Below are 23524 nucleotides of genomic sequence, written 5' to 3'. Positions count from 1 at the left end.
ACTTGGCAATGTGAAGAGCCTGGAGTCCAGTGATTCGTCTTTAGGGCGGTGTTTGGGGAATAACAAAATATTTCAGAATCATTAAGGGTATTCCAACAGGGAATTTGGGAGTGGTTGAGATGCTTTGTGTGCTTCTAAGAAGGCAGGATGGGAGAGATTAGAAGAGGAAAATGGTTTTAAAATTTCACTCACAGATGTGTAAATATAGTCAGCATTGCTGCAGGTCCATAATACAATAAAATGATTACAAATTGGTAAAAATATGATGGCTCTTTCTGGTCTCAGTTTAATGAAACTGAGATGTTAAAACAAAAAATAATTTACATGTTACAAAGGTAAGGTTATTAATGTGTGATATTAGAGCTCTTTCCTGGCCAAAACTCTATCTGAAGACTTTTAGACAAAGTCTTTTAAATAGGTTTGTGATATCATTTTGATACAAATGGCGACACCACAGATCACTTCTTTATACAGATTTTCATGTAGAGATGCTCTGAGGAAGGCGCTGTGAAGTCTTGGAAAGAATAAAGACCTGGGTTCAGAATATGCTGGGTCAGTAATTTGCTGGCTGTGTGGTCGTAGGTAAGTTCTTTAGCCCCAGAATCCACACTTACAAATTGAAGTGGTTCTTCTTCTCTCATAGGCTTGTTCAGAAAAGGCTCCACGTTTTCTTCTTGCCACATCTTTCAGGTTTCTAGGAGAGTTTTGCTACATACCTAACTGATTTCCAAGATCATGTCAATCATTAAGGCCTAAAGAGCTAAAAAAAAACAAAGGGAGAGAAAAAAGTATTGTTTTTGGGTTAAGTAGTACATGAAAATTTAAACTCCCTCTTTTAGCTATGCCAAACAAAGAGGAGCACGTTTAACATTTGAAGGCAAGAGTCTTCACTCCATGGACTATAAGGAAACTTGCATTTTCAGGTTTTTATTTAGGTGAGGAGATATGGAGAACAGCAGGAGTTTACAATTTCTGCACATAGGGCTCAAAGGCTTATCCAGGCATTTTCTGCGTGGTTGTGTTTGAACCTGGTTGTTGATTGCTTTTCACACAGACCTCTTTCCTACACTCATTTTTTTCCTTCATTTAATTCAAACATTTTAACCATTGGGTGCACATTACTGAACACAATTCTTGTGTCTTTACGGCTAAGACCATGTTTAGCATCGTTACCTAATTCTGGACGACAAGCTCAAATGTATGTGCAGGTCAAAAGTGAAGCAGGCCTATAATACAACTGTGAGCACTGGAGACTGGTGAACTGGGGACCTCAGTCCAGACAGCAGCCACCAGTCAATGGCTTGTTGCCACATCAGTATGTGAGCTACCTAGTGCCAGATCTTCCAACTTTTTTGAGAGCAGTCAGAAATATAGGCTTGATTTTTAAAACACTGTGCAAATCAAACAGAGCTCATTGTCTGAGGACTGCTTGTTTTGTGTACTTGAGTTCCAGATACAGTTAGCACCTCTCTCACTATCTGTTTCCTAATAATGTGATAGTTAAGAGCTAGATAAACTGGGATCAAATCATAGCCCCATCACATACATACTGTGTGACTTCAGAAAGTTACCTGCTATCTCATTTATGACGTAGAGATGATAATAGCTCTTATCTTAATTGGGTTTTAGGGAAGACGTAAATGAGCTGAAATATAGATGTGCTTAGAATAGTGCCTGGGATGTAGTAGGTGCTACTGAAGTGTTTAATATTGTTAGAGTCACTTTTATATCATCTCACTAGGAGGCCACAGTCCTCTTCTTGTGAGGCCTGGGAAAAGAGAAGGAAGAAGAAGGGAAACTACCCTTTATTGAGTATCTCTTGTTTGCCAGGAATTATGCCATGTGCTTTGTATAACATTTCCTCATTTAATCCTCATGTAGAGTCTTGAGGTAGATGTCATTTGCATTTCATAGTAGAGAGAACTGAGGCTCAATGAGATTCAGTGACTTGTCCAAGGTAGAACAGGGATTTAGACTTAAGTAGATCTGATTCCAAACCGATCATTTTACTAGAAAGCTTACCACTCTTGATCCAGGGAGAGCTGTGAATTTGATGTTTGCTAGGAAATTGCCTTCTAAATGAATCCACTTGGTGTTATGAGAAAAACTTAGGACTGTAATGTTTCCTCCCCACCCCCGCAAACTGGGAAGGTATCAGGAGACCAAAATGTCTTGGACAAGTCCAGCTTGGTGAGGAGATGGGTTTATTAAGACTTACATGCAAAGCACTCCTGGGCAGCAGCAGGACAGCTCTAGAGATTCATCCCACTTTAATTCATCCCACATCCACTTATTTAATTAGCTTGAATAATGTTAAGCTAATTATTTGGCTCTTTGCCTACTGTGCCTGTGTGATGGGACTGTTTTCCTTGGTGTGTTTGTGTTCTCAGAGACACCTGCTCCTCGGCTGGGCACGACAGCCTCGGCTCACCACCCGGCCTTTAAGGTTCAGGCAGTGGACGTATACCCTTAAGTAACCTGGTAGGGGACCCATCACACTACACTTGGAGCCAGATTAACTAGGGAGAGCTTTGCTACTCATTAACCTACTATCCCTGCTGGGCAAGCATCGGCTCCTTGAGGGGAGGGATAGGGTCTTTTTCTATCTGAAGCTCCCAACATGTTCCGTGAACTCAAATGCTACAAAGATATGAAAGAGGGACTCAAAGTAGGCTCTCACAGTTTTGGAGAGTCTGGACGTACGTAGCATGCAATGATAGGTCTGGCCAGGCCGAGTATTAGCCTTTAATTCCTGCACTAAAAGCCCCTCAAATATTACAACACTTGTGCCTCCCTTTATAACAGTGTTCTTTATGGTATCAATTAATACAATCAGAGTAGATGGGAGGTGTGAAGGTGTGTGTGAAGGGAAGGAGGAAGGGAGCCAGAAAAGAAACAAAGTGGGAAGCATGTCTGTAGAGATAAGGAGAGCAGAGCTGTGAAAGGCAAAAGTCATTGAACAAACTTCCTGTCAGCTCCACAAAGTGATTTCAGCTTAGATGAACTTCCCAAACCAGGACAGAATCAAGAAGCACATGCAACAGTTTCCTTGGAAAGCCCTTTTCACCTCATTGGGCTCTGCTGAAAACAGCTTTTGTTTTTGGTAGGTGGAATAAAAGAGTATGAGAAGCTTACTCAGAATATCTATGTGCTGTTATAAATCACACAAAGTTTTTCCCAGTTAGGGCTTAAGTCACATCCATCTACAACTCTGAAGCAAAAAAACATGTGACTCTTTCTGCTGGCTGGTGAAATGTTTTCAAAGGATTTTAATTCTTCTCCCATCTGAGAAGTTTGAACACACAACTTTCTAGTTTTTGCTTCATTGACTCAAATGTGTTAGGAGTCAGTGGAATTACCAGTCATGAACTAAATGATTAATAGGCCTGTTTTTAAGAATCAAGTGGAAAACAGAGAAACGAGAACTACAGTTCCCACTCTGTCCCTTTATCACTTTGCTCTCTGTCTCCCAGAAGACTGAGGGACAGTCAAGGCCGCTGAGTCACCACCTTGCTGTTCCCTTTCAGTCTCTCCAGATGGAGTGCCAAGGCTGCAAAGGCTGCGCCGCCCCATCCCGGGGGTCAGGCAGGCTCACAGATGGACCTTTGGAAGTAATCCAGATGCAGAGCAACACTGAGCCCATCCATCCAGAGCCAAGTGTCAGTGTCTGAATCAATGTTCAGCAAGAGCTCTTTCATAAGCTTAATATCTAGAGTCCTGTACTTCCTGGCTGAAGGAGCTCTGGCAAGTTACTTACCCTCCTTGATTCTCAATTTCCTCATCTGTGAAATGGGAATAATCCCAAAAGCTACCTCACATGTGCGTGATGATTAAATAAGTTTTACCACCTGTGCAGTGACTGGCACATGTTCATTAATATTGTAAATATTAATATAATGTTTTAGAGGTGTATTGATCACAAGAGCAGGTGACTATATTTGCACTGGAAATAACCCTTTTCGAAGTGCTTTTATTTTGCGAATGATTTTAAAAGGCACTTGGTGTGAGATCAGGTACCTTCATTTACCACTCCAAAAATTAGAAATAGAAATCTCCATTTCTGGCAGGGCACAGTGGCTCCCGCCTGTAATCCCAGCACTTTGGGAGGCCGAGGCACGAGGTCAGGAGATCGAGACCCTCCTGGCTAACACAGTGAAACTCCGTCTTTACTAAAAATACAAAAAATTAGCCGGGCATGGTGGCGGGCGCTTGTAGTCCCAGCTACTCGAGAGGCTGAGACAGGAGAATGGCATGAATCCAGGAGGTGCAGCTTGCAGTGAGCCGAGATCACGCCACTGCACTCCAGCCTTGGCAACAGAGTGAGACCCTGTCTCAAAAAAAAAAAAAAAAAAAGAAATCTCCATTTCTATTATAAGCAGATTTTTATTCCTTTGTGTAAATTATCAAGATTGTATAAAGGGATATAATATGGTCTTGTTCCTTGGAGGGAGAAAATGGCATAATTACAGTGATGACATGTAGATAAAGCAATGATCAATTAGATGGATTAAACATGATTAAAAATAGTCAAAGAGGGATACAATTTGTTTTTTCTTTTTAAAAGAAGTAACTTTGTTCCATACTTACTGTTTCTATATACTGGATTGTTTCTCACTTACACTAAATGGAACACAAAATTGTCAGGCCCAAATAAAAATTTCACAAAGCTTGGTTTCTAGTTCGAACCAAAGGTGTTTCTTGGTTAGTATTAAGCAGTGTTGTGAATTCTCAGGGATTATCCTTTGACATTTCCCTGTATCACATTTTTATAGGTAGGAGAACTGATCGGAATTACAGCGGCAAAGCAGAATTCAGAACTGGGCTCTGCAATCACAGATCTTCCCTTCGTAAAGTTGGGATGGAAGAAGTATAGTATAGCAGAAAGCCACAGGCTTTAGAACCAAACAGACCTGTATATGAATTCTGGATATACCACTTATTATTGAGTTTTGAAAGTATTAGTTATTTTAATAAATTTATAGAACAAACAAGTGGTTCTCAAAATTTATCATGGATCAGATTTACCTAGAAGGTATGTTAACACACAGATTGTGGACACCACCATAGAGTTCCTGATTCGGTAGGTCTGCTGTTTGGTCCCAAAATGTGCATTTCTAATTAGTTCCCAGGTAATGATGGGGGCCTCACTTTGATAAGCACTAGGATAAATTTTATGCAGTGTGTTAGGCTTAGATGATAGGTTGTGAATAGCTGGTTAAGTATTTGGGGCCAGAGTTTCCATATCTATAACTGGGAAGAATAGTGGGAAAAACTTGGTTTCCCGTAGAGAATAGAGATGTTGTATAGATACACCTGACACTTAGTGGGCAGTCAATAAATAGTAGATATTTTTCTCTTAGAGTCTGATACCCTTGCGTTCAAGTTCAAACTCTGCTGATTGCCAACTGAGTGAGCTGTTGTGAACTCCTTGTTCTCTTGAAACATCATTTATTTGTAAAGTGGATGCTATTGACTTAACTCTTCCTCCCTGACAATTCATGAGTGGAAGCCCTAAAGCCTACTGTATTGGTATTTTGAAATGAGGCCTTTAGGAGATAATTGGGGTTAAATGAAGTCATGAGGATGGGGACCTCATGATGGGATTAGTGCCCTTATAAGAAGAAACACCTGAGAGCTCTGTCACTCTCCCTTTCACCCTATGTCTCTCCGTACCACCCCCACCCCTCCACCATGTGAGGACACAGCGAGGAGGTGGTTGTTTGCAAGCCGGGAAGAGAACCCTTACCAGGAACCAAATCAGCTGGCACCTTGATCTCATACTTTCTGGCTTCCAGAACCATGAGAAATAAATTTCTGTTGTTTAAGCCACTCAGTCTATGGTATTTTTTTATGGCAATTCTAGCTGACTAATTCAGTGGAGATAATTCTACCCTGTAAATTATGGATATAATGAGATGCTGTGCATACAGCACTCAGAACAGAACTGGCTACTTGTAGTGATGGTAGCGAATGAGTGTTAGTGTTGTTATTTAATAAGGACAATCGCCACTCTGTCCTTTCTTCCAATTTCTTTGCAGGATTTCTCCTCATGTAAACTTTGCTAAGTACTTTCCAAATCTGATGGTCAACTATTGTGGGGCATGTGGATGAGATAAGAAGCGAGGGCTAATTTAAGTCGTTGCCTTTCAACTTTGTTGCTACAAATTAATTTCTGTCTCAGCATCTCATCTCAGGACCTCCCCATATTTATATAAGAACAAAATGGTATCAAACATTTTTATGTGTTCAGCCTATTCAAGAGAGTAAGCCATCTTGTGTGGCTCATTTTTGTGACATTCCATTTTTCAGAGCACATTGGTCAGTTGTCTCCTGGGTGGTATCTTGCACATGTGTTTCCCATTAAAGTAGCAACTAAAGAGTGGCAACTGTGAATCTTTTCTGGCTGGTGTTCATGTTCCTTTTTCTTCTGTAATTAGCTTGGGGTGGACGTTTTTGGAGGAAGGGAGGGGGAGGCTTATTTATGAATTGAAAATTGGACTTGATACATGTGACACTGGGTTATATTGCTTAAACTAGCTATGATGAAATTTTCTCCTGGTTCTCTCTCACTAAAATCTCTTCATGTACAAGTAGATTCCTCAAGGCCTTATGCTTTTACAATGTTAAGCACCTAATTTTGTTTTAAAAATCACATTAAAATATGAAAGACTTAACTGAAGCTTTAAAAGTAAAAAGAAAGAAATGAAGTCAAATGCCTCTGATTATGTTAAGAATAATATTTTATCATGGTGAATAACTATTGGAATCCCCTCAACACAAGTAAACAAGCTGTTGGGGGTCACTTTAATAGTTTTTATATTTTTACTTATCAAAAAGACATTATGTATAGCCATTCTGTAAAAATTTTGGCAATTTCTTTCAGACATGCGTGTAGCATGTGACCCAGCAATCCCACTTCTAGGTATTTACCCAAGAGAATGAAAAGTTACATTCACAACATAACTCATACATAAATGTTTATAGCTGCTCTATTTGTAATTGCTAAAAACTGAAAATAACTACGTGTCCTTCAATGGGTGAATGGATAAACAAACTGTGGTATATCCATACAACAGAGTATCACCTAGCAATAAAAAGGAACAGATTATTGAGACATGGAGCAACTTAGATGAATCTCAAAGGCATTTTGCTGAGTGAAAAGTTACATGACAAAAGTTATGTGACATTCTTGACAAGACAAAACTACAGTGACAGAGAACAGACCAGTGGTTTGCTAGTGCTTAAAGTAGGAGAGGGACTATAAAGTAGTAACGTCAGAAAATTTTGGGGGTGCTAGAATTATTACCCTGACTGCAGTGTTGGTTCCATGAGTCTATACATGTAGTAAGATTCATAAAACTATACACCAAAATAAGTCAATTTTACTGTGTTAATTTAAAAAATAATCTATGATTTCAGGGTGAATAGAGAAAGACATTATGTCTCTTTCAGGAATTTAATGAAATCCCAGTATGGTAGGCAGTGAGGTTTTAAACGTGTGTTGAGTTGAATCTATTGTGGAATTTCTGTGCACGTTGGAAATGTCAGGAAGACATTTATTTTTGCTTGCTGTGCGTAATGAAGGAATGAAGGAAGGATGGGTTCAATGTTACCTATGGTTTCACATATAACAACCAGAAATCATAGGATAATATAATGAGTTAACAATACTCATAAATTTCTTTTTGAAATCTCTAAACCTCATCACTTATTAACTTTCTGATCTCCACTGGATTTCAGAAATGAGCTGCATCTGAATTCTGAGTCTGAGATGCCCGAGATGGGAAGTGGTTGGGTCAAAAGTGGGAGTTCACCTTACTTTATACAGCACATCAGCTCTTCATATCCTACCATCTGAAACTAATTTGTTGTACGTAATTTATTCCATAAAGTTGCTGGAATAAACAATGCATGCAAAGCTCCTTAGATATGTATTCAGCAGGGACTTACTTGGCTGTCTGTGATTTTCAGCTCTCTCAGTGCTTTCAGATGTACCATCCAGCACTTAGGATGTCATGTGGGTTCTCAGAGGGCCTATTATTTATAAACTAGGGTACTTGTGTGGGTGGTTTGCTATCTGTAATTGACATGACATGGGCCATGGTCCCCATTCCCAAGTTGTTCCTCCGTCCAGTTCAGTGAGGTAGTAATGGGGAACAGAACGTGCCCATCCTGTGCCTCTGGTCCAGATAAACCCAACAGGATTGGGATTGTTTCGTCAGATGTGTGAGAAGTTACATTGTGATTTGTCATTTGCCTCCCAGGAAATGAAAGGCACCTCAGATGGTGCATTTTCCACTGTGGAAATTAGTTGCTGGGTGTAGCCCAGCTTCACTTCTGCGATGTGGATGCAAAAGCATTTTTAAAGTTCCTCAAATGCTTTCACCTCTCATCCTTAATGCTGTGAGCTTTGCTGAGTGATGGCACGATATAGAGAATAAAACACAGTTGTCCTTACAGTCCTCCCAAATTTCTTTACAGTCCTTCCAACACAGCACTCGGAAACTACACATTCCAAATTTCATTTTGCCTCTTTCAAAGAGGGGCTATACTAGAGCCAGTATGGGCCACTTCTAGTGTTCTTTCTCTCAAAAATCCAAATTTTCATTTTGTGCCTACAATTAAGTCAAAGCAGCAGGCTTAAATATTTCCCTTCTGAATTCTATTCCATCATTGTCACTTGAAGATAGAAAGTACAGGTAATTACAGAATATTTTAGAATAGTTGTCAGTTCTACACCTATCCTCTTGAATTTCTCCTTGTAGCAAAAGAATTGTCCCCTCGGCAGGAATCATACTTGAAGGGCTCATACTTGAATTTTGGTACATGGTTTTCTCTTGCCTTATATTCTTGGGGGCCAGAAGTCCTTATGTTACTGAGAAATATTTTGTGAGCTTCTATGTACCAGGAACTGTTCTAAGTACTGAAGAAATAAGACAAAGTCACAGGCTTTGTGGAGTGGGGGAAGAAAGGGGATAGACAAAGAAATAAAAAGATAACTTCAGAGCCTGTGAAATACTGGGAAGGAAATAAAATATGCAGTAAGATAATGATTGTAGGGATGGAGAGAGTGCATTATTTTAGGTGACAGGTGGTCATGGAAGGCTACTTTGAAGAGGTCACATTTGAGCTGAGTCCAGAAACAAACCAATGTAAAGATTGAAGAAAGAACATTATAGAGGAGGAGTCTGTTTATTCTTCAGGCAATACAGGCAGTTTTCATGTTTGAGGGGTGGAGGTGGAAATTGCCTCTCTCACAGTTATACCTAATAATCATCATAACAATAAATACCTAATAATAATAATAATTAATTAGCTGTTCCTTCTCCTTAAAACCTTGGGCTGGGTGGGTTTGGAGGTCCTGGTGTCTAAGAGAGGACGACTTCTACCAGGGAACATACGTCACAATTCTGTTAAATTCGGGGCTGCTGTAGTCCCTGCTTCTGTAGCTGGTCATAAGTCCTATGTTGATAATCATTACATTAATTCTATGTTCCACCTATTCCATGTTCCCTTGCCCTCTGCCAGAACTTTGGATGGTCAGAATTTTTTACTTATTGGGGTTAATCGAACCTTATGCCTATGGGATACAAATTCTTAGTGGTCTTATCTTTATTCAGTTACCACAGTTTCCCACTGATCAGTATTTTTGGGCATAGGACCACTGAGCTGTGTACTACGAAATCCCCTGGCTCCCAGACACAGTCTTCCTTGCCCCTACTGTGTGCTGCAGCAATCTGATTTACCCTTGGTAACTGAGGTCAATGGCCTTGCCCAGTACACCTTGCCTGCTACTGGTATTAGGAGCCCCAAGGAGTCTCAGCTTCCAATTGAACAGAACAATGTTTGGATATTAACTGTTTTCTTTCCTTCCCTTTTTCTGCTACTTCATTTGAAAGGCACCGGTTGTGACTAACTTCATTTGCTGTGAAGAGATTTCTTTGATCAGAAGCAGTGCTATGTGGGATACCATAAGGGTGGATAAGGCATTCTGTAAGATGGTAGTTTTGATGGAAGCAATGCAGGCAGAGGAAGAAAATCCAGATCCAGAGTAAGTGATAACTGCAGTAAGGACCAAACCCTGCTCATTCCATGAAGAAAGAGGTCCAGTGTAACCAACCTGCTACCAGGTAGCTGGCTGATTACTAAGGGAAAGGTGTCATATAGGGGAATTGGTGTTGGTCTCTGCTGGCAGATTGGGCACTTAGTAGTGACCATGGTTGGCTTGCCCTTGGGAAGTAGAAACCCTTGTTGCTGGGCCCATGCATACCCCCATACTGCCAACATGGTCACTTTGTTCATGAGCCTACTGGGTGATGACAGGGGTGTTTGGGGAAAGAGGCTGACTGGTGTCTGTAGAACAGGTCATCTTATCTACTTGATTATCAAAATCCTCTTCTGCTGAGGTCACCCTTTGATGAGCACTCATATGAGACACAAACATTTTTACATATTTTTGCCCATTGAGAGAGATCTATTCATATACCTCTCCCCAAATTTGTTACCAATTTCCCAAGCATGTTCCTTTTAAGCTCTTGAGCATCCAGATAAACCATTAGCTACAACCATTCACATTGTACATAGTTGTACATCTGGCCATGTTTCTTGCTAAGCAAAGTGCACAACCAGGTATTCTTCTTACTGGGCAGATTTCCCTTCACCACTGTCCTTCAGGGATATCTTACAAAAAGGCACTCAGTAAATAGTGAGAATAACACACCCAAATAAGGCAATGTATATTGCTTTCAAAATCCAAAGAGGTCCAACAGGCATTATGCCTCTTTCTTGGTTGTAGGTGGGGTCAGATGCACCTTGGAAGGGATATCACAACATGCCCCACAACACTGGACCCCTAGAAATTTCTCTGAGGTAGAAGTCCCCTGAATTTTTGTCAGATTTATTTTCTACCCTCTTATATGCAAATGTCTTATCAATAAGTGGTAGAGTAGTTGCTACTTCTTGCTCACTAGGTCCAATCAGCATAATGGTATAACGTAATGAACTACTGTGATATTTACCTTTGAGGTAGAACAGTGAAGGTGTATTGCTATCTTTGCCAGTTGAAAGCAAACGGCTTTTGGGGGTCTTTACTAATAGGCATTGAGAAAAAATGTGTTTGACAGATCAATAGCTGCATGACAAATACCAGGGAATGTGTTACCTTGCTCAAGCAATGAAACCATATCTAGTACAACAGCTGCAGTTAGAGTCATCACTTGGTCAAGTTTATGATTATCCACTGTCATTCTCCAGGATCCATCTGTCTTCTGTACAGGACAAATAGGAAAAATGAATGGGGATGTGGTAGGAGTCATCACCTCCACATCTTTCAAGTCCTTAATGGTGGTGCTAATCTCTGAAATCCCTCTAGGGATGTGGTATTGCTTTTGGCTGACTACTTTCCTAGGTATGGGTAGTTCTAGTGGCTTCTGTTTGGCCTTTTCCACCATAATAGCCCTTACTCCAGAGTTCAGGGAACCAATGTGGGGATTCTGCCGGTTGCTGAGTATGTCTATTCCAAATATGCATTCCAAAATGGAGAAAAAAAACATAGGATGGCTTTGGGCACCCACTGGACACATTGTGAGATAGGTCTGAATTAAACCAATTTCTCTTAAGCCCCTACTCTGACTAGTGGGCTACAGTGACTTTTGGATCTCCTGGAATTAATGTCAGTTCAGAGCCTATGTCTGGTAATCCCCAAAAGGTCTGATTATTTCCTTTTCCCAAATTCACAGTTCCCTTGGTAAAAGGCCATGGATCCGTTTGTGGTATGCTGAGAGAAATATTATTAATTTTTGGCAGTGTATCAAAGTCTTTCTTCAAGAGTACCTGGCTTCCCCTTCATTCAGGGGGTTCTGGGTCTGTAAACCAGCTTAAGTCTGGGAATCGATTGAGTGGCTGTACTCTTTTTATGGTTCAGGTTTGACTTTTATTCATTTGACGTAGAACTTTTCTGCTTATACAGATCAAGTAAGAACTTAGCAGGCATCCTAACTATTTCACGTCTATAAACACCATGATCAAATAGCCAATGTCATAGGTCTGTGTGAGCCACGTTATTTTAACTGCTGCTTTGACTCTGCTGTTCATTCTGGTAATCATGCCTACCATGCCTTTGGGGGTTGAATGCTGCCACTTGGCCCCTCCCATCCCAGAATCGAATTATTCCCATTGCATTTAGGTTTCCCAGTTCAGTAACTGCAGTTCCCATTGTGAAATCTGGCCTGTGGAAAAGAGCAATCACAGAGCTCTTCAAGGATGCTGGGGCTCTGTTCACAAATTTATTTCTTTTAATTGTGATGAAAGATATGTTTACTGGACCATTCTAGGATGGGTTAGTAGGTCTTAAATGAAAAATCCACTCCAACATTCCAATTTTCCTAAGCCTTTCCACCCCTTCCTCTATATTAAACTGAGGGATATGGGGCATTTCAAATTTGCTAATGGTGGGCTATTTTTGATCCATGTTTAAGTCAACCAATCAACCAACCAACCAGTCAAACAATTATAGCCCTTTCTAATTCCCCAAGCTAAAACATTAAACACAGAATCTCTGGTTAGCGAGCCCATATCAACAAATTTGACCTGATCTTATTTCATGTTCCTTCCACCATTATTCCATACCCTTAATATTCCTTTCCACACATGTTCCATGGATTTCTGTCTGTGTAAGTTAGAAAACCTAAGTACTGTAGTTCTTTTGAAGTACAGCACACCTGGTCATGGGCCACACTTTGTACCTCATCTTTAGATGCCTGCTGGGACTTAAGTTTAATTATAGGTCTAGAAGCAAAGAGGAGTGGGAGGGGCGGTGAGTGGTGAGAAGACTCAGCATTGTCTTGCATGGCAACTGCCTCAGGGGAGGTCATTATACTTTCCTCAGGTGCTGCAGGGTTAATCTCTTCAGACAAGAGTGCAGAGGACAAAAACTCACCAAAACTTAGAGGCTGAATGTCCCCAGCTTTATCACTGTCTTCTTACGTATGGGTATTGTAACATTCAGGATCCCCTTCCTTCTCAATCAGTCCAATCCAAGAATTGCATATATTGGTCTGGAGCACAAGGGATAGTCAGGCTAGAGTTATAAATTTGTGATTCATTAACATATAGATAGTATTTAAAGATATGAAACTAAATACTCAATCTCTACTTTCCCTCAGAAGAGACTGTAGATGGAGAAAAGGCCTGAAGACCTAACTAGAAGGGTTTCTAAACTTTCATATTCAGATATATACTATTTCTCTGGAAAGGAGAATTAAAATGATGATTTCCAATACAAACCACTCATTTCTCATTAATCCACTTACTATCCAAATAATTTCTACGGCCCACTATGTGCCAGGTAATGGTCTAGGTACTAGGGATAACATAGTGAACACTATATAGTTCCAGCTCTCAGGTACCTCTATTCTGGTAGAAATGACAGACAATAAAAAACTCCAAACAAACAAATATGTAACCAAATGTCAAGTAGTGTTAGATACTATGAAGAAAAAGCCAGATAAGGGGATAGAAAGTGATGGATTGGATGGGATATTTTAAATAGGGCAGTTGGGGAAGGTGTTTCTTAAAAAGCATGGAGACAAAGTAAGAGCTAGCTATGTAAATGTCTAGAGAATGAAACAGAGTTGAGTATGGCAGGCAAGGAAGAATGGAAGGAATCAATAGAATGAAAAGCTAAGGGTCTGATCTGTAAGGGTGGGTAGGGAGAGAAAAATGAGAGTGAGGGAGAGAGAAAACCAGAGAGGTGGGAGGAAAGGAGGAAGAAAAGAGATACAGATAAGCCAAATAGGCTGGGGCTTTTAAGGGTTAGAAAATAGACATTGAGCAAATATGGGGGCATTAAGAACCAGAAGAGATTCCTAGAAGTAGTGCTGAAGGTTATAAATTGTTTTTTGCTTATGCTCTTCTTCAGATATAGATAGAAGTGGAAACTATTTTTTGAATGACTTATGGCCGTTGGCCTGTATTTCTTTTTAATGCAACACTCCACTGAAACTGGGCCATATGGTTTATATTTGAGTTATATATAATAAACATTAAATTTATGTTTCACATTACCTGCAGGAAAGTGAATACAGAGATTCTGCATAGTAGCCTTTTCTCCCTTCAGGGAACATATTCAGCTAAGCCCATAAAATAGATATACATAACATCTGTACAGTATATAGTGTGATAGTTGTCAGAATCAAAATGGAGTTGCTGTGCCAAAAAAAACCCCTCTGCCAAACTGAGCTGGGAAAGGACATGAGGACAGGATTCTCATTCATAAATGCCAGAAAACAAAAACTATCACAAAAGACTACAAAAACTGCAACCTGCTCAGTAGCTGCCTGTCCAACCTTGGACTGGTGTCACTCTTGTTATTAATCCTTGTAGCCAAAGATATTATCTCAAAACAATTAGGTAATCCTAATTTTTTCTTTAAAAATCTTTGTTTTCCTTTACCTTTCTGAATATGCAATAGTTTACTATGGCACATGTATTCCCATTGGAATGCAATTACTTATTCCAAATTCATATCATATTTTTAAGAAAGCTTCTCTCTGATTGCCATTTAAGTTGATATAAACGGCATCCAGAAGTGGGACCTGAGAAAGGATCACTATCAGAAGGAACAGGTGATTTCTGGGACTGGTATGCAGTTCTCATTTGAGACCTTTGAGCTTTCTGCTTCCATGGCTTACTTCTGCCCTGGTAAGTCTTTTCTCAGGCTGAGCTTCCCTCATTTTGGTAGAAACTCTTGACTTTATTCAGGATTTGGTTTGGTTACAAGGCCACCTTACATAAAAGACCTTACATGCCTCCTACGATAATAAGATATATATATGTATTTCTGACAAGTCATTTTTGGTATAAAAGACAAGTGTCCTTTTGGTTTGAGTAATCTTGTTTCTGTGGAGTTTACATTCTGTCTTTGAGGCACATCTTACCTGGTGAATTTACTTTTGGTTCTTTTTGTATGCTTAATTGAATATTTTGTTTCATCTGCACACCTGGGTTAACATTTTAGTGAATACTCTTATCTTAATTTCATTTTAGCTTGGTTGTGTGCATCTGTAAATTATTTCACTCCTTTCCCTTGCTTGCTTCTAAAAATCTTCCAAGAGCAAAAATAAACATCCTAAATGGTGTGTGCTGGATAGCTAATTAAAAGCCCCTAGTGCAGTTGCCACCATCTAAAACATCAGTCCAAACTGGTGACATTCTGTAACAGGATTTATAGGATGTTCTTTGCTCATCAGAGATTGATAAGAAACAGAATGGGATCCTCAAACATTAAGGTATACGAGGTCTTCTGGGACCCCAGCCAGCTATGTTATGGCCCATACTTACGCACGTTTCTAAATGGCCTATACTTGTGCACATTTCTAAACTGATGAGCAAATTACATCAGGGAAGATTCAGAGCCCAAATGGTCATTGTTCAAACTGTCTAAAAACCTCTAGAACTATGCAGTTAACATGTAGAACTTGCCAAGTTATCTATCTCTCTCTATTTTTTTCCTGCCTATTTTGAATATGCTGACTTTTCTACAGGTGCTGAGATAAAACTTAATGATTGTGGCATTCTAGACAACACTGAAAAAAAAAAAAAAACCTTAGAGGGTTTTCAAATTAATGACTTTAAAAATTACAACAGCTTCATGGTAACCAACAATCTAAACCGAAGAGTAATCCCTTTTAATGTACATTTAGGTGTGTCTGACTAACAATTGCTTAGGGCAATGGAGCAGTTAATTGAAGGATTGATAGTCTGTAACTACATAAATGTATATAAAACTTAGGCTCTCAGATCAAACAGGTCAAAATCTCGAGCTCAGAGCAATAAAATAAGGTGTCTCTGTCTGGCATAAATATTTCATTGCCTGACATGCAGGGGCCAAAAAGAAAAAGCCAAAAAAAAAAAAAAAACCTTGCTAAAATGCTTCTCCACTCACATTAACTAGTCAAGCAAACAAGAAGAGCAAATGAAAAGAGTGATTTGTTACTAAAAATTCAAGGCCACTTGGAGATCCGTTTTTCTTGTACAATTCAGCCAGTTCTAGCTAAAATATAAACACTGAAAATTTAACCCTAAACTTATTTGAAACTAAAAAAAGATAATTTTTTTTTTAATAAATCAAACTACTACGGAAACTGCTTTACCCAAAATTTTGGTCCATAAACTTCATTAGATTACTTATCAAGAGAAATAATAGTTTTAGCTACATAAATGGGTTACATTTTGTCAGGAACGTAATATGGATCCAATTGTCTTTTATAAACCAGTGATTTTGTATGTTTCACTGTCTTGTGACTAAAATTCTAAAATGAAAGCTATAAGATCTTTGTGTATATATGTGTTTAGGTATGTTTATGCATATGTGTATATATCATGTTATATGTTGTGTCTGTATTTTAAAATCTGGTATAGTCAGACATCTCTTAGGAAATTCTATTCAGATTGGCTTAGATAAATGGAGCACTCATATAAAATACATGGTAATTAACCCAAATGCCTTTTAGTTCATGTGACTTAAGAAAATCTTTAAATAAGCTAGTTTTAAAATCATTGGTAAAATAAAAATAAAAATGTCTTCAAAATTGTCTGACTACATTTTTCCCAGGGTCTACTGGTCAGACAGTTTCATATTCGTCTCTGCTAGACGTTTTAAGGTTTCAAGGTTTGACACAGCCTAAAACAGAATGATCTTTGTTTGTGTAATTGCTTGATAAGACTAATTTAATATTGTTGGTTTAATAAAAACAGCTGTATTTATCAGTCAAATATCCATATATTTAACTTTAAGATTCTTATTTAGGTGAGCACCTGATATTCACAGGCTAAACAATGGTTAACAGGAAAATAACTTGAAATGATGACTAGAGCTTTTTCTAATATCTCAGTTTTCATAAGTAATTTTCATAAAATTGTTAAAAATAAATAAATTAGGTAATGTTAAAGAGATAAATGTTTATAAATAAATTTTCATATAATTTGAGATTTTAAAGTTATGTTATGTGGAATTAATAGACATAAATTACATGTCTTGATGAAAATTTCCAAATAAATTAAACCAATAAAAATCTGCTTTCTCTTTATAGCTGGCAACATTAGTTATATTACTAAGGCTTTGACTGGAATATCATATTTGAAAATGCACATAGAATGCCTGGCTTCAAGGGTTTTCAGCATTAAAGTGAATAGATTAAAAATTTCACTTCCTGACAGGTCCAGGAACCTTAAGACTGTAGATAAAATCTAAAGTCTACTTTGGCTAGGCTTCCTAGCCTCAAGAGGTTTTTAAATCCGAGATTCCTAAGTGACCAATTTAGAAAGAAAAAGTTATGTTTCTAAAGGAGAGTTATAATACACCTGTTATTAGATTGTAGCTCTGTGTATTATTTTAAGTCCTTGTTATCAACCTATAAACTAGACTAGATCATGAATTCTTCCAGATCCCTCCAATTCAACTTTTTTTCCTTGAAATTATTAAACACTGAACTTCTATTCCTAAAGCTTCATAAGCTGAAACTAGATGAATTTTAAGAAACAAGTCTCGTGCCTGATGTAAGGGTCCCAGAAAAAGTTCACCAAACTCTCCAATTCCTTAAACAGAGATATTTAAACTGAAAACCAGGACAAGAAGTTGAAGTTTTTACACCACAGAGAGCTTTTCCGAAGATGTCAGAACAAGATTCCATATTATGATGAGACTCTTACCCCTCTTAATGTCTACCTTTTCCTTTTGGCAGGATAATGGTCGTTTGATTTATTTGATTGGTTGCCTGTAAGCATAGGTTTCATGGCTTTAAACTACATGCAAACTGGGATTGTCATATTACTATTAATCTTACTTTGAATTTCCCTTTCTCGAATTTTGTATCTGTTACTCATTACATTTTTTCAGAAATACAACTTCTAACAGAATAATGATGTCCCAACACTTTGAAGTGATAGCCAAAGGCTACAAAACAGACAAAATTGAACTTAATAATGGACTCCTGGTAGACTTAGCCTGAGAGCCTCTCCCTTCAAACCTTCTTTGTTGCTCAAATGTGGCTTTAAAAGGGCTTTAACGCGGATTCCCAGCTGCCATTCACACCCTCCTATACAAGACCAGACCAGCAACCTGGGCCAGATCCAGCCAGGCCAGGCACTGAGGGATATCAAAATCTAAATATAGGATAATTGATCAGTGTTGTTTTTGGAGAAAGATATTGATCAAAAAGGGGGAAATGTAAAAGTTGTCAGAATAAAAATAGAGTAGCTCATGTTAAAAAAAACTACCCTGACAAATAGAGCTGGGGAAAAAAATATGAAGAGAAGATTCTCGTTCATAAATGCCTAATAACAAAAACTATCATGAAAGACTTTGCAAAAACCAGAAACTTGCACAAAAAAATAATTCTTTAAAGACATTTGCCGAATAAGTGCCTGCCCAACCTTGGACTAGTGCCACCATTGTTATTGATCCTTGTAGCCAAGGATAATTATGTTAAAACAATTATCTAATCCTCCTCAATTTTCCTTTACAAACCTTTGTCTTCCTTTACCTCCCTGAATATATGCACATAGTTTACAATGGCACACGTATTTTCATTGCAATGCTCTATTTCTGAATAAATATCATTTTCTTTCAGAGAGCCCTCCTGTTATGTAGGTCAACAATACTATATGGTTAAGTATCCACACAATTTATATAATTACTTGTATCCAATAATGTTCAATCCATGTCAAAGCATATTTATTTCAAGACTGTTGCTCCTCTGAAAACTCTTGATTTTATGAAGAATAATATAAATTAAGTTTTTAGTTGTTTACTCCCTTTATTAGTGTGTAAAATTCCTTAGGAAGTGACTTCGGTTTGCTTTTTTTTTTTTGAGACAGGGTCTCACTCTGTTGCCCAGGCTGGAGTGTAGTGGCATGATCTCAGCTCACTGCAAACTCTGCTTCCTGGGTTCAAGCAATTCTCGTGCCTCAGCCTTCCAAGTAGCTGAGATTACAGGCATGCACCACCATGCCTGGCTAATTTTTATATTTTTAGTAGAGACGGGGTTTCACCGTGTTGGCCAGGTTGGTCTCAAAATCCCAACCTCAGGTGATCTGCCCGCCTCAGCCTCCCAAAGGTGCTGGGATTACAGATGTGAGCCACCGTACCTGTTTTGTTTTGTTCACTGCTTTATCGCAAGTGCTTAGAATAGTACCTAGCACATAATAGGTGTTCAATAAATTTTTGATAAATGAATTAGTGAGTGAAGTATAATGAACCTACTAGTCAAGCCACGTTGACCTTCCAATCAGAAAACTCTAGAAATATGTGTGAATTTAGACTCATTGAAAGTAGAATTTAACATGTTATTATTATTATTTTTTAGAAACAGGGTCTCACTCTGTTGCCCAGGCTGGAGTGCAGTGGCATGATCATAGCTCACTGACACCTCTAACTCCTGGGCTTAAGCAATCCTCCCACCTCAGCCTTCCAAGTAGCTGGGACTGTAGGCATGCACCACCATTCCTGGTTATTATTATGTTTTTAGAGATGAGTCTTGCTATGTTGCCCAGGCTGGTCTGGTCTCAAACTTCTGGGCTCAAGCAATCCTCCTGCCTTGGCCTTCTAAAGTCCTAGGATTACAGGAGTAAGCCACCATGCCCAGCTACTATGGTATTTTTTAATAGTAATTACTTTGTAGCACTTTTTCTTATAGTAACATTTATTTTAGTGCTACAAGTGGGAAATAATCCTTATTCCAATAGCAATACCTATTTAATCTCCATAAACACTTAAGTTAAAAAAAATAGCAAAGATAAACCAACAAAAAATTATTCATTTTTCTCCTAAAATAGAAAAATGGTCAGCAACTTTTAGGTTGCTTTACTTAGTAATGTATTTAGCAAGGAAGGTACGAATGTATCATAGGCATAAACATGCAACTAGATTTGTACTTCTGGTTTCAGTGATAAATCCACAAGAATGGTGGTAAATGATAGGTGTTTTAGCATCTTGGGATCACCTCCCTTGAAGAAACATTTCTCTTCAGGGTTAAATTAAGACTGTGTATTTTATTGGATGACCATGAACAATCACAGCAAAACTAACTTGAGGTATTTACTGGTGCTTGTTTAGATGCTGAAGGCAATGCATTAGGAACTGATGGTGACTGATTCTTATCCAATCAGTTCCTGATGCAGTATCTGCGACATCAAAAACTATGTAACAATTATATTAAATATCATTTATTTCCAAATGCAGCAACTTTATTCTCTTTTGTTCCTTCATAGGAAATTTGCAATTTAAAAAACTCTTTAATGTCACTTAATAGAGCAATCCAAAGTCATACTAACAAATAATTTTCCCATTTTACCAAGAGAGATATATTACAATATAATGTGTATGACTAACTTAGCATAAACATTTATTTCATGGCAAACTATTGTGCTAGTGTGAATAAGCATTTATAAAGGGTTTTTTAAAAAAAGATTTTTTTTTTTGAGATGGAGTCTTGCTGTGTTGCCCAGGCTGGAGTGCAATGGCACGATCTCCGCTCACTGCAACCTTTGCCTCCCGGGTTCAAGTAATTCTCCTGCCTCAGCCTCCCAAGTAGCTGGGATTACAGGCGCCTGCCACCATGCCCAGCTAATTTTTGTATTTTTAATAGAGATGGGGTTTCACCATGTTGGCCAGGCTGGTCTCGAACTCCTGACCTCAAGTAATCCACCCACCTTGGCCTCCCAAAGTGTTGGGATTACAGGCGTGAGCCACTGTGCCGAGCCTAAAAATAGCTTTTCTTAAGCCACGCAGTCCTGTTTTTAAATGATAATTTAAAAAATATTAAAGCCCTCAAGTGGATTTGAATGAGAAAATTCTGATGAATTGTTTAATTTTAGATTCATTGATTAGATTTAGTTGATTAGATTTAGATTAGATTCATTGAGTAAATTTAGATTCACTGTATTTCATTTTCAAGATAAGTTTATTATGTTTCCTCCCTATATATATATACATATATATGTGTGTATATATATATACACTTATATTAGCATTATCACAATCAAGTTAATAAACACATTCATCACGTCCAAAAGTTTTCTTGTTTATTATATTACTTTAACCACACTACAATTCTAGCTCACTGAAATGATAAAGTTAGAATTAGAATTAGTACATTTGGGAGGCACGTAACAACTTGAAGAATGTGGTGGCCAAACCTATAATTCTGAGAGTGTTACTGGTTTTCTACCTTATTAATAATTTTGCGGGTCATCTTTTGGAGAATCTCTCATTAGAAAATTCTAGTTGATCCTCTAGAATGCCCCCAAATAGAGAATGAATGAAGGACTCTAATATTACTTAGCAAATTCATCATTCTGTCCAGTGGGACTTTTTACATGGGCTATTTTGGACATAAGGGGTAGGAAATAATTGGGTAGGGGATTCAGAAGTAGAATAGAGGTGGAGCTGAGAGGTGAAGATCATAGAAATGGAGACTGAAGAATCCACTTTTGGCTTTCTGTCTCATTTATCTGGATTCCATATAGGCTTGAGAGTTAGCGTTAATCGTAGTTTCATTTTACAGATAGTGAAAATTTGGAGTACATTAAAGTATCTTAGGGACATAATTTCTAGCTTATTGTTTCTCTCTCTAGAGGTCTTATATATGATCAAATACAGTATCTCAATTGTTTACCAGACATTTCCCTAAAATCTGTATGTCTTTTCTAAAGGGTATTCAAATGAAGTCAAAGGACTTGTAAGCAGAGTGGTCTTAGAAACCCTAAAGACTCCTTACTGGAGAAGGAACCCCAGGAGGAGCACCTGAGAAGCCAGTTCATCATGATGTTCCCCTCTAGTTAGCCTTGTCTCTCTGTAGTTATAGTTTCTGAGTTTTGCAGCAAGATTTGACAGATTAGGGACTTGGGTTAACAACTCTTGTGGTGGTTGGGAAACCAGTTTGTATTGTGTCGTTTGTGTGCTGGGATGAATTGTGATAAGAAAGTGAAAGTAGGTGAAGAATAGGCTTTCTTAAGATTTGATTGTTGCAAATATGCTCTATGTGATCTTCCTCAGGTAGTGTCATTAATTAAAAATAACAGGGCAGGAGCGTTGTCATAATTTCAGGCTTCTTTTGGCTATTATCTGGAGTGTCCAGCATAAGACTGCAAGTTTTAAAAGTCCCAAGGACTGGGATACAGTTGGCTGGGATAACTGGATATTAAAATGTCATCTTTCATTACAAACTACTGCAGGGAATCAGATGGGGAAGGAGAGATTCATCAAGGTGGGTGAAAAAGTCCTCTAGGCCAGTGGTTCCAAAGTTGAGCAATAATCCAGAGGCTTGTTAAAATATAGATTGCTGAGACCCACACCTAGAGTCTCTGATTTAGTAAATCTGAGATGGGGCCCAGGAATTGGCATTTTTAACAAGTTCTCTAGTGATATGGTCCAGGGGCCATAATTTTAGAACCAGTGCCCTACCCTAGGCAGAGACTATTTGAGTTATTGGAAACAGGTGATCTTAAACAGGACCTTGGTAAGTGAATGTGATGATCTAGAAGGAAAAAGGCCAGAATTAAGCACCTATAGAAGTTCAAGTCCTAGTAATTATTGTAGTTCAAGAATGTTGCTTGTTGAATGTCTCTATATTATTATAGGTCTTTAAGGAGCACATTTGTAACTTCCTGTTTTCATTTCCTTTCACTGCAGAGAAATCACAGAACAGAAACTCTGCTTTTCTCTGGCCAACTAATCACTGCTCGAGTTTGGAAATATAACTAACATGGCCTGTAGGCAATGCAAAATGATAGTAAGCAATACAACTGAGATTGGCCACTATAAAACAGAATCCTAAAATTCAGGTCACAGTTTTGAGCAATCTTTAGAACATCGTATATACTGAAGAGTATCTCCCAGTAATTGAAGTGTGTATAATAGAACTAAAAAGCAGAGGATCACCCTTTCCAGGGTATTTCAAGAGTTTTTCCAGAGAGATCCTCCTGGTATGTCCATGCCAGGTGACAAGCCCAAATTGGGTACCTTGCAGGGTTACTGATCCTGAGGGGGCTTATCTGATATAGAATTAAGTCTATAACCAGAAAAGATCTTTTCTGTCCTGCTCTACCTTAATGATAGACAGCTCTGGCTTGGATAAGATGGTTATAGAGACTCATCTTTAGGAGTTTCATGGTGAATCTTGCAGTGATCATTAAAAAAGCCATTTTTGTTTATTTTGTTTTGCTATTGTTTTGGTTGGGCTAAGGGCAGGATGCCAAAGGAGGGCAAAGTGGGACTTTCTGGGCATTCAATAACTGTTCATCATTTAGTGGTACAGCATGGGGGAGGGCCACAGAAAACTCTAATCTGGATTCCCACAGAAGACAAACATTTTGAGCCTGGGGCCATCTTTACCAGGCAGAAATATAATTCAGGTTTTCAACGAAAGCTCAGGATCACAGATTCAGCAGACATCTAAGGTCTAGTTCTGCAGACTGGCAGTAGGTTCTGCTTGTTTGCTCTGATTAAGAGGCTGGCTGCTTCCAC

At 38.5% G+C, this 23524-nt stretch overlaps 1 long non-coding RNA gene across 2 annotated transcripts in view; it reads right to left on the bottom strand.

Annotated features, from left to right (window-relative positions):
• Positions 1-276: 276 nt before the first annotated feature.
• LOC116483960 (uncharacterized) overlaps positions 277-23524 on the bottom strand; it is a 51270-nt gene continuing 28022 nt past the window's right edge. Inside the window, exons 6-8 of one of the 2 annotated variants that reach the window (XR_009210066.1) lie at positions 12938-13078; positions 11162-11267; positions 277-760 (exon numbers count right to left, since the gene is read on the bottom strand). This is a non-coding gene — a long non-coding RNA (uncharacterized LOC116483960). The remainder of the gene's footprint in view (positions 761-11161; positions 11268-12937; positions 13079-23524) is intronic. The other variant, XR_009210067.1, reaches the window with a different exon arrangement.

The sequence above is a fragment of the Hylobates moloch genome, unplaced genomic scaffold, assembly GCF_009828535.3.
Source record: "Hylobates moloch isolate HMO894 unplaced genomic scaffold, HMol_V3 SCAFFOLD_15, whole genome shotgun sequence".
NCBI lineage: Eukaryota > Metazoa > Chordata > Mammalia > Primates > Hylobatidae > Hylobates > Hylobates moloch.
Note: the sequence above shows the minus strand (reverse complement) of the source record. Positions and strands in the feature narration are given on the sequence as shown.